General features: G+C 37.5%; 1 long non-coding RNA gene across 2 annotated transcripts; it reads left to right on the plus strand.

The window, feature by feature from the left end:
* Positions 1 to 3,618: 3,618 nt before the first annotated feature.
* LOC138239146 (uncharacterized) lies at positions 3,619 to 6,772 on the plus strand. 2 transcript variants are annotated; one of them, XR_011189568.1, is made up of 7 exons: positions 3,619 to 3,677; positions 3,878 to 3,939; positions 4,998 to 5,097; positions 5,236 to 5,297; positions 5,709 to 5,805; positions 6,128 to 6,196; positions 6,308 to 6,772. It is a non-coding gene; the product is annotated as an uncharacterized lncRNA (long non-coding RNA). The 2 variants fall into 2 exon arrangements; XR_011189567.1 differs by lacking the exons at positions 6,128 to 6,196; positions 6,308 to 6,772 and adding an exon at positions 6,035 to 6,089.
* The last annotated feature ends 1,425 nt before the right edge of the window (positions 6,773 to 8,197 follow it).

The raw sequence follows: 8,197 nt of genomic DNA on the forward strand, positions 1-8,197 counted from the left end.
ATAAGACTTTATTGATCGCGAAGGGAAATTGATGTACATGATGAACATGTTTGCATGTTCTTTTGTAACATACACCTTTTTGTGATTTTTTTGTATATCTAAGCAAGTGTTCCTGCATCCCTCTTCTGCACTATAGGCATGGCTTTTTTTCTGTTTGTTCCATTTCTAAAACGTTTTGCTCATGTGCATTTTTGTATTTTTTTACACCTCTAGCACTTTAACGTCCTGAATTTTCATTTGCCTTAATTTGTAGAATGAATTTGAGTTTTAGCCTTAAAAATCTTAAGTTTTCACTATCTTTTGTTTCTTGTCCTACAACTGTTATTATTGATCACCGAATTATTGTACTTGACATGACTTCATTCAGCCTTTCCTGAACGTCTATGACAGGCAGAGAGAGTGCTGTTTCTGGTGCGATCTTTTGCAGCTGACATTTCACTGTTTTAAACGAACAAGAAATTAGATTGCTTATAAATCACTTATCCTATATAAAAACAGCGTAATTGCCCTCCGAAAATCCTCTTTTTTTCTTGTTCGTTTTAGAGACCTTGATCGAAACTGATTTTAGATGTCAGAAAGGATTTCTTTTCTCTGTATTTCCTACATTGCTTTGTTGAGATTTTAACTTTATATTTAGGCTCAGATTTCAACTATAAATCGTACACTAATTAATAGCAGTAAATACTGATGTTTTGCTCCCTCTTACCACAAAAATATATATGTTTTGTAGCTGGGATGAATTTTATTTCGTACGCGTAGCTACTGCGATTTGGACACGAAGCGGTTAAAGATGGCGGCAAATCAGGCACCCAGAGAGGGGGTGGCGGGGCGTCTTCTCGCCTCCATAACTAAAATGCCAAATAGGAGTGGCTTAAGCGACATACACAGTCGTGTAACTGACAGTTTGAGGTAGCCTATCGTGTAAATTTCGCTTTGTTGCTGATAGGTTAAGCTTTCGAAACTCTGCCCCAAAGTCATGTGACTGATTTTTAGCCCTGTTTCGTTGGTTAAACGCAATGATCACAAGCACCCCCATGGTAACTGGGATGTGTAGTTTTTAATTCCGTTTGAATTATAACTGTACGTACTGTCTTCATATTTGGCCAGGGCTTTAAAGAGAAGGCCCGCCAAAAAATTTTGGTGCCGTCGTCTCCGCTTTAAAGGTACAACCGTGCTGGAAGAATTTGACCTCGGAACGTTTGCCCAGCGTACTCCAGGTACTTAACTGTCGTGTGGATAGTTTCACAAGAATCAGACAAAGGTTTAAGCATCGCTTGTTCTAGATAAAACTGCAAAAAAAACAAAACAACAACCCATAATGTACTTCTTTGCAGCGCTGTTTGCCCAAATCATATATTCACAACGTGAAATCTAGAAAATAATGTTACGTAACTAAAATCTACAATATGGAAACAGAACCTGTGTAATTGTTGATAGATGATATACTCGTAACATTTTTACAAGATGAACTACAACATTTAAAAAATGACTTGTATGTACTTGATATCTCTAATCAATCCACGGAGACATTGTTAAAAGCAGAGTCCCAGCACAAAACGAAACTAAAACGCTTAAACTAATACCGTTTAACGCTTCTTATTAGTTGTAATTTGACCGTATGAAATGCATAATATAAACCTATAAACATATACGTGAGCAGTATTTACGTACTGTAGTATCGGTGTTAAGACATCCCTCTCAAAAACGATAAATCAAGTTAAAATTATCTCAAGACCGATTCTGGTCATAATGAAACCATGTTTCGTATATGTTTTCTTTAAAGTACCGAGACCAGCCATATACTGTATGTTTATGTTCCAAAATGAATATCGTTTATGGCCTTCACACGCGTTGCAGTATGCTCCTATTATTTTTATGCTCAGGCACTAAGATTTCCCTTCAGTTGTAAAAGTCCATATAAAAATTAAATACTTAAACGGGCACAGTTAAGACATTAAATATACATATACATACTGTATACAGTACAGTTTGCATACGGTAATATGTTTATGTTCTTAAATCAATCTCTTTTATGAGCACGTGAAAGGCATGGTGAATCGATTCTCAAAAATTACTGTACTTTGCATGACTGGAAAAAAATGCGTGATTGCGAAATGCTGTGGTGTTACTTTTACAAAGACGGTCAATGAAAAAAAGAATGTGGACCAGGGCAATACTTTGAGTTTACACTTACAGCTTGTCCAAGGTCATTCATTATTAATACTATTAGTAATATCTTCGTTAAAGACTTTGATGGCGACAGCTCAAACATGAGAGGTTGAGCTTTATTAGCTCCACCTTGCGGAAATTCCGGATACTATTATTTTGCTTGTCGTATTATAGGAGAATTTACGGTAACTCGCAGTATTTACCGGTGACTCGCGGTATTTACCGGTAGCTTGTGGTAGATTGCGTACAGCGTACCGGAAAATAATGCGGTATCGCCCGCGCATTTTGAATGGCTGCATCTGTATTAATTTGTTTGGTGCGAGTAAGGTTTTTTTCCCCCAACAACTTTCCAGAGGAGCTATTAATATTTTAAATAAATACACACAGTATTGCTCATAAGGTCTGCTATTTGAAGTCCAGTTATTTAGATGCAAACATCTTATTTTATCTCAGCTTTTCAGCTGAGATACACAGATCATACATAAACAATGCAGTAAAAAAATGTCTCATCAAGTATTTAATCATTACGTATAACAGTTTCCCTTTAGGCCTCTGAAAACACCACCTTCTACCTTGTGAATACCAGTACCTCCTAATTGTCTAAAGGCTTTATTTAAAAAAAAAAATTAAAAAAAACTGATGTGCTGAAACAGTACAATTAAACACGCTCTGCAGAAAAGGGGATGGTTGTTAGGTCAGCTTCAGTTCTACACGTACAGTACACATTTGATTTCATTTAAATTATGAGGTACCCTGTATCTGCAGGACTCAAGAGGCTCTCAGTCATGTCACTTTGCAGTTGATTTCTTCTAGAGGTTCCTAGATTCTTATTGTAAATTAAAGGAACAGCATACAGTGGGACTTTTTCAAAAACGGGGAACAAATTTCAACACCCGACTGTTTAACCACATGACAGGAACTCTTTCAAACTGAGTGAAAATCATAAATGGATCCATAACTTTACATCAATTTACTATGTTGTGCCAATACCTGCATTTACATTTAGAACGAATGATGTCATAGAACCAGCATCACACCAGTTCCAGGTGTCTCCAAGGAGACAACAGAACTTCAGTTGTGTTTGCTAAAATACACACTTTGAAACATACTGTAACACTTAGTTAACATGTCTGGTTTAGTTGAAGAATCGGCAAAGGTAAGTTTCAGGGTTTAATGGTGGGATGGCACCTGTGCTTTTTTCCCCCAAACCGCTAGAATATGATTCGCACCAAACCCAAAAGAAATACTGCACAGTTCAGGAACTTCATCAACCTAGCAACTGTAAACTAAGCTTACAAACAACTGAATTGAAATGCCAAAAAGTTCAGAGAAAGGCACAAACTGTGTTTACTTGGGGTTTACAAAATTAAAGCTAACTAAAACTGTAATGATAAACAATCATGCTGCCAATGGACAGAGAAATATCATGTTTTTTGAATAATGTATTATTTGTTATATAGGAACCCAGTATAAGGGAATCCCTTGCGATCCTGTCTGCAGAGATAAAGGTGTATCTGACATTTGTAATATTTATCTACCGCAGTATAACTCTTCTGCCAAGGCGATTGCTATTGTACCTTGAAAGAAAACTGATTGGAAATGTCATGTACTCTATGGTTTCTATTGATGTCAAGTGGCAAATGTTGACTGGTGATGTTATGTGAATCTTAGGAAATGGTCATTTTTCAATCGAGTCTATGTTTCTCAGAATTTGAGACAGAGAGGTCAATCTCTGCAATCCGAGCTGAGGGCATTTCTTGGAATGGAAAGGTAAGAGCAACGTGTTTTTTGATATTCTCTTAAGACTCTTCGCCAGATTTTACGATGAAAAATGTAAATAATATTAACAAACATTATTTTATATAGTGCCTTGAAAGGTGGCTTCTTTACAGAATGACAAAACCAACTACAATAAATAATACACAAGATATGCATGATGACAATACACAATTAGAGGAGACAGTAGATGGTCATTGTCAGTGTATTCTGAAGGTAGTTTTCCAATTTTTTGGAACGGGGTAAAAGAGGCCACCTCTACTAGAATCTTTGTCCTAACCAAAAAAGTAAAAAAAGTATAATAATAATATTAAAAAGAATAATAATAAACTTTATTTATAGAGCACCTTTCATACAAATAGTTCTTTGGTGCTTTAAAAACCAAGCGTAAAAATACAATATTAAAATTGAGAGATATACTTTCAGTTGTAAAGGAAAATACAGCAATACAGTAAAGCAACATACATGTCAATTAAATAAATAAAAATTAGGAAAGTTGTAATAAAATAAGAACAATTAAAGAGAACTAAAAAAAGAAACAGAAATAGAAAGAACAAAGAACCACTTTAACTAAAAGCAACATTTTCAAATGTTTTTTAAAACAATGTACCGAGCTTGACTGCCTAATAAAAAGTGGAAGTGAGTTTCATAATTTAAAAGCATAAAAACAAAAAGCAGCCTCTCCACTCTTTCTGCATTTCACATGTGGTATTTGCAGTAGGCCAGTATGTGCAGATCTCAGGTCACGTATAGGAACATATGAAGACAGACATTCAGTAAGGTACAGACGTGCTAGGTCGCTTAAAGCTTTAAAAACAAGTAAAAGAACTTTCAAATTTATCCTAGATAATACAGGTGACCAGTGAAGTTTTTTCAAAACAGGAATGATATTCTCTTTCTTGTATTTGTTAGGATCTGTGCTACTGCATTTCGAACAAGTAGTAAGGGATTTATTGTTTTCTTGGGAAGCCCACAAAACAGAGCATTACAATCATATCCACATCAATGTGAGCAATGGAGAAGTCAAATTAACGTGTCTAAATATCATCTAGTTCTATCCCAGGGAAGAGAGCTGTTGCCTACACAGACGACAAGACACAAAACGCTCAACTGTGCAAAACAAGCATAAGGACATCAGTCAGGAGGAACAAGGTAAAGTGTTTTTACTTCTTCACCATGGTCATGTAGTTTCACTCCAAGCACTGTCATATGAAATAACTGTGGAAACGACCTCCCCAACATTTTGGGTTGTTGCATTTTGCTTCAATGAATTTTAACCTTTTCTTTTAGACATTAAGAGGAAGGACACATTCACCCTTGGTAGAGATTCAGTTGTTCTATGAGATGTCAAGGTGAGAATTAACCACTTCAGGCATAAGTCAATCCACATGACTGAAAAAGGGGCAATGAACAGGATATGGGGATTCTGCTAGTTATAAAGTACAATAATCATCATTAAATGATCTAAGACTACTGAAGTATAAGCTGTGTCACTGACTGAATAATTAGCAAATTCATCTTTGTAGAGTGCAGCTACTATCTATTCAGTGGCATTTCCTTAAAACAACTGTATTCCCACATTCTGAATATGGAGTGAGATCATGTAGAGAATGTTGGACTTGTAATAACTAATTGAAGGATAATAATAATCAACGAAAGTGCTCAAAAGTATCAACAAATGCCTTCAAAGTACTTGACATGTACTTTGCTTTCAAAAGTGAAACATAATTAATGCTTACGTAAGATTTCTCTTGATTTCTCAGGAGTATACTAACTCCAAGGACAAGTAACATCACAAACCATTATTTAAGTGCTGATGTTGGAGCTGCAATACTACTACCAAGACAAAAAATGATACAGGTAACACTGCTTTCAGATTTGTAAGAATTGCTAAAATAGTATGTTTACAGAGCATTCAGAGTCTCAAAGAGAAAATAAGTTGAGAATATGACAAGTTCCTACCATCTCAAACACTGCCAATCTAGAACAAAAAGAAAGTACTTGAACGCCTGCAGTAATCGAACACAAACCAGAACATATCAGTGCATGACAATGAAATGTAGTCACAAAATGATTCTACCCTTTCAAGTCCCAAAAAGGACCGAGGAACTTACCGGAGGCGATACCTGGATTTCAAACTGAGCAATCTGAAAAGACCTCTCTGTGATCTTCTCCCCTACAGTGGCTACATTGTACTCTGAGTCAGCCCCAGCACCCTGTCCTGACTGAAGCAGACAAAGTGGTCAAACAGGTAGGTAGAAATGAGTAAGGAACAGAGAGTATGGTTATTCTTGCTTTGTTTTGTTCGTCTGTCAAAGAAAAGAGTGCTTCTGACTTTTGTCAATGTTCATCTTTATTTTAGGAGAAGAACAAACGGTGGTATCACACTTTGCTCAAGTGTATGATACCATGTGTGTACAGCAGACATCACCAAAGGAACAGGAGACACCTGAGTAGAGAACAAGAATATGAAAAGACTGATGAAAAAAAGCACCAGGAAAAATCCATTGAATATGCACAATCTCGTCCAGTATTTCAATGAAAAGTTTCAGTGTTGTTTTTAGTGTCGTCGTATTGCATACATTTAAAACAATGTGTCTTGTTTAATGAACACTTTCATTTACTTTAGTAAAAAGTGTTGTTTACTGTAGTCCTAGCATGGATGCAATTGTTAGAAAAAACGGGAATGAAAAACTGAATGTTTCATGCAATATGGGTTTGTGTTAACCCACACACCTAAGTGAAATGTTTGATTACGTTTACAAGACATAACACATAGTTCAGTTGAGTGTGAAAGGGAACAACAGAGAAAGTCACAAAGAAAACATTTGTGAAGGAGTTGATGAATATTTGAGAATTTGAGAAGTCTGTCTGGTTTAGCCTAAGAATCAGCTAAGGTAAGTTTCAGGAAGAGCACTTGTTATTATTTGGTAGAAGCCCTAACAACACCTAAAAAACACCTAACAACGGGTGCAGGACCGAATTAGGCCACTACCCACTATTGATAAACATACATAAAACAATATTAAAGTACTGGCTTTAATATTAGCCAGACACAGCTGGATGAGCTCTACCAGCCATGACAGGAGGCTCTACTGTACACAGAGAGGGGTTGGAGGGGGGAACAAGCTGCCCAGCCCTGTGGAATGCTACAGAACCCTAAACACAGTACACACTAGCCGAATATTTGACCAAGATATCCAGACACAGCTGGATGAGCTCCACCAGTCAGGACAGGCTAATAAGATACACTCCACAGACATTCACAACAGCGACATATCATAAACACTTGAATAACTTATCTAGTCTCTCGAAACAAAATTTCGAGAAAAAACACATTGCCCAACGTTAAAAAGCATCTTGCATTACATTGCTTGAAAAATAATTTTATTTCGAAGGGATTATGGATCGTGAATTCTTCGAGGAAGTCGTGGTCACACAGCATGCCGCCCCATATATCAGGGAGCACATTGGATCAAGGCACCATCTCTTTCAAGACAACGATCCGAAACACAAAGCAGCAAGGGCGAGGCTTATAGCAGAACGAGTGAACTGGGTGAAAACTCCAGCCGAATCTCCAGATTTAAATCCAATAGAGATGGTATGGCATTCGCTGAAAGACAATGTTCGGACAACTGCTAAACCCAGCACAAAGCAAGAACTAATACTGATACAATCTCTGTTCATACTGACACTGTATGTGTAGGGTTGTTTCACCACTCCTCCTTTTTTGTTGCATACAGCAGTACTTCTTATGGTAGTACTTAAGTACAGTACAGTAGGTACTTACATAAGTACTTTTCGCGTTAAGAAAGTTAGGTTTTAACATAAACTATTAGTAATAAATAATATTAAACTTAGCACTGTAATAAATTATGCTAATATGAAATTCGATTCTGCTCTGAGAATGTAGGGGGAAGGAAAAATGCCAGTGGTCTTTTTACTGATGAACTTGTGCCTGATGAACACCACTGCGTCACACCACACAGCTGGCAGCGCACCTCACCTTTCCAGGCCACCAATGCGTCACCCAGCTACCAGCGAAACTCACCCTGCCCGGCCACAACTGCATCACACCACACAGCTGCCAGTGTACCTCACCGTACCCGGCCACCTCTTCATCATACACCTGCCAGCGCACCTGACCATGCAAGGCCACCACTGCGTCACACGGATGCCAGCACACCTCACCGTACCAGGAAACCACTGCGTCACACACTTGCCAGCGCACCTCACCCTACCCGGCCTTCAC

This window comes from Lepisosteus oculatus, chromosome 5, assembly GCF_040954835.1.
Source record: "Lepisosteus oculatus isolate fLepOcu1 chromosome 5, fLepOcu1.hap2, whole genome shotgun sequence".
NCBI classification, from domain to species: domain Eukaryota; kingdom Metazoa; phylum Chordata; class Actinopteri; order Semionotiformes; family Lepisosteidae; genus Lepisosteus; species Lepisosteus oculatus.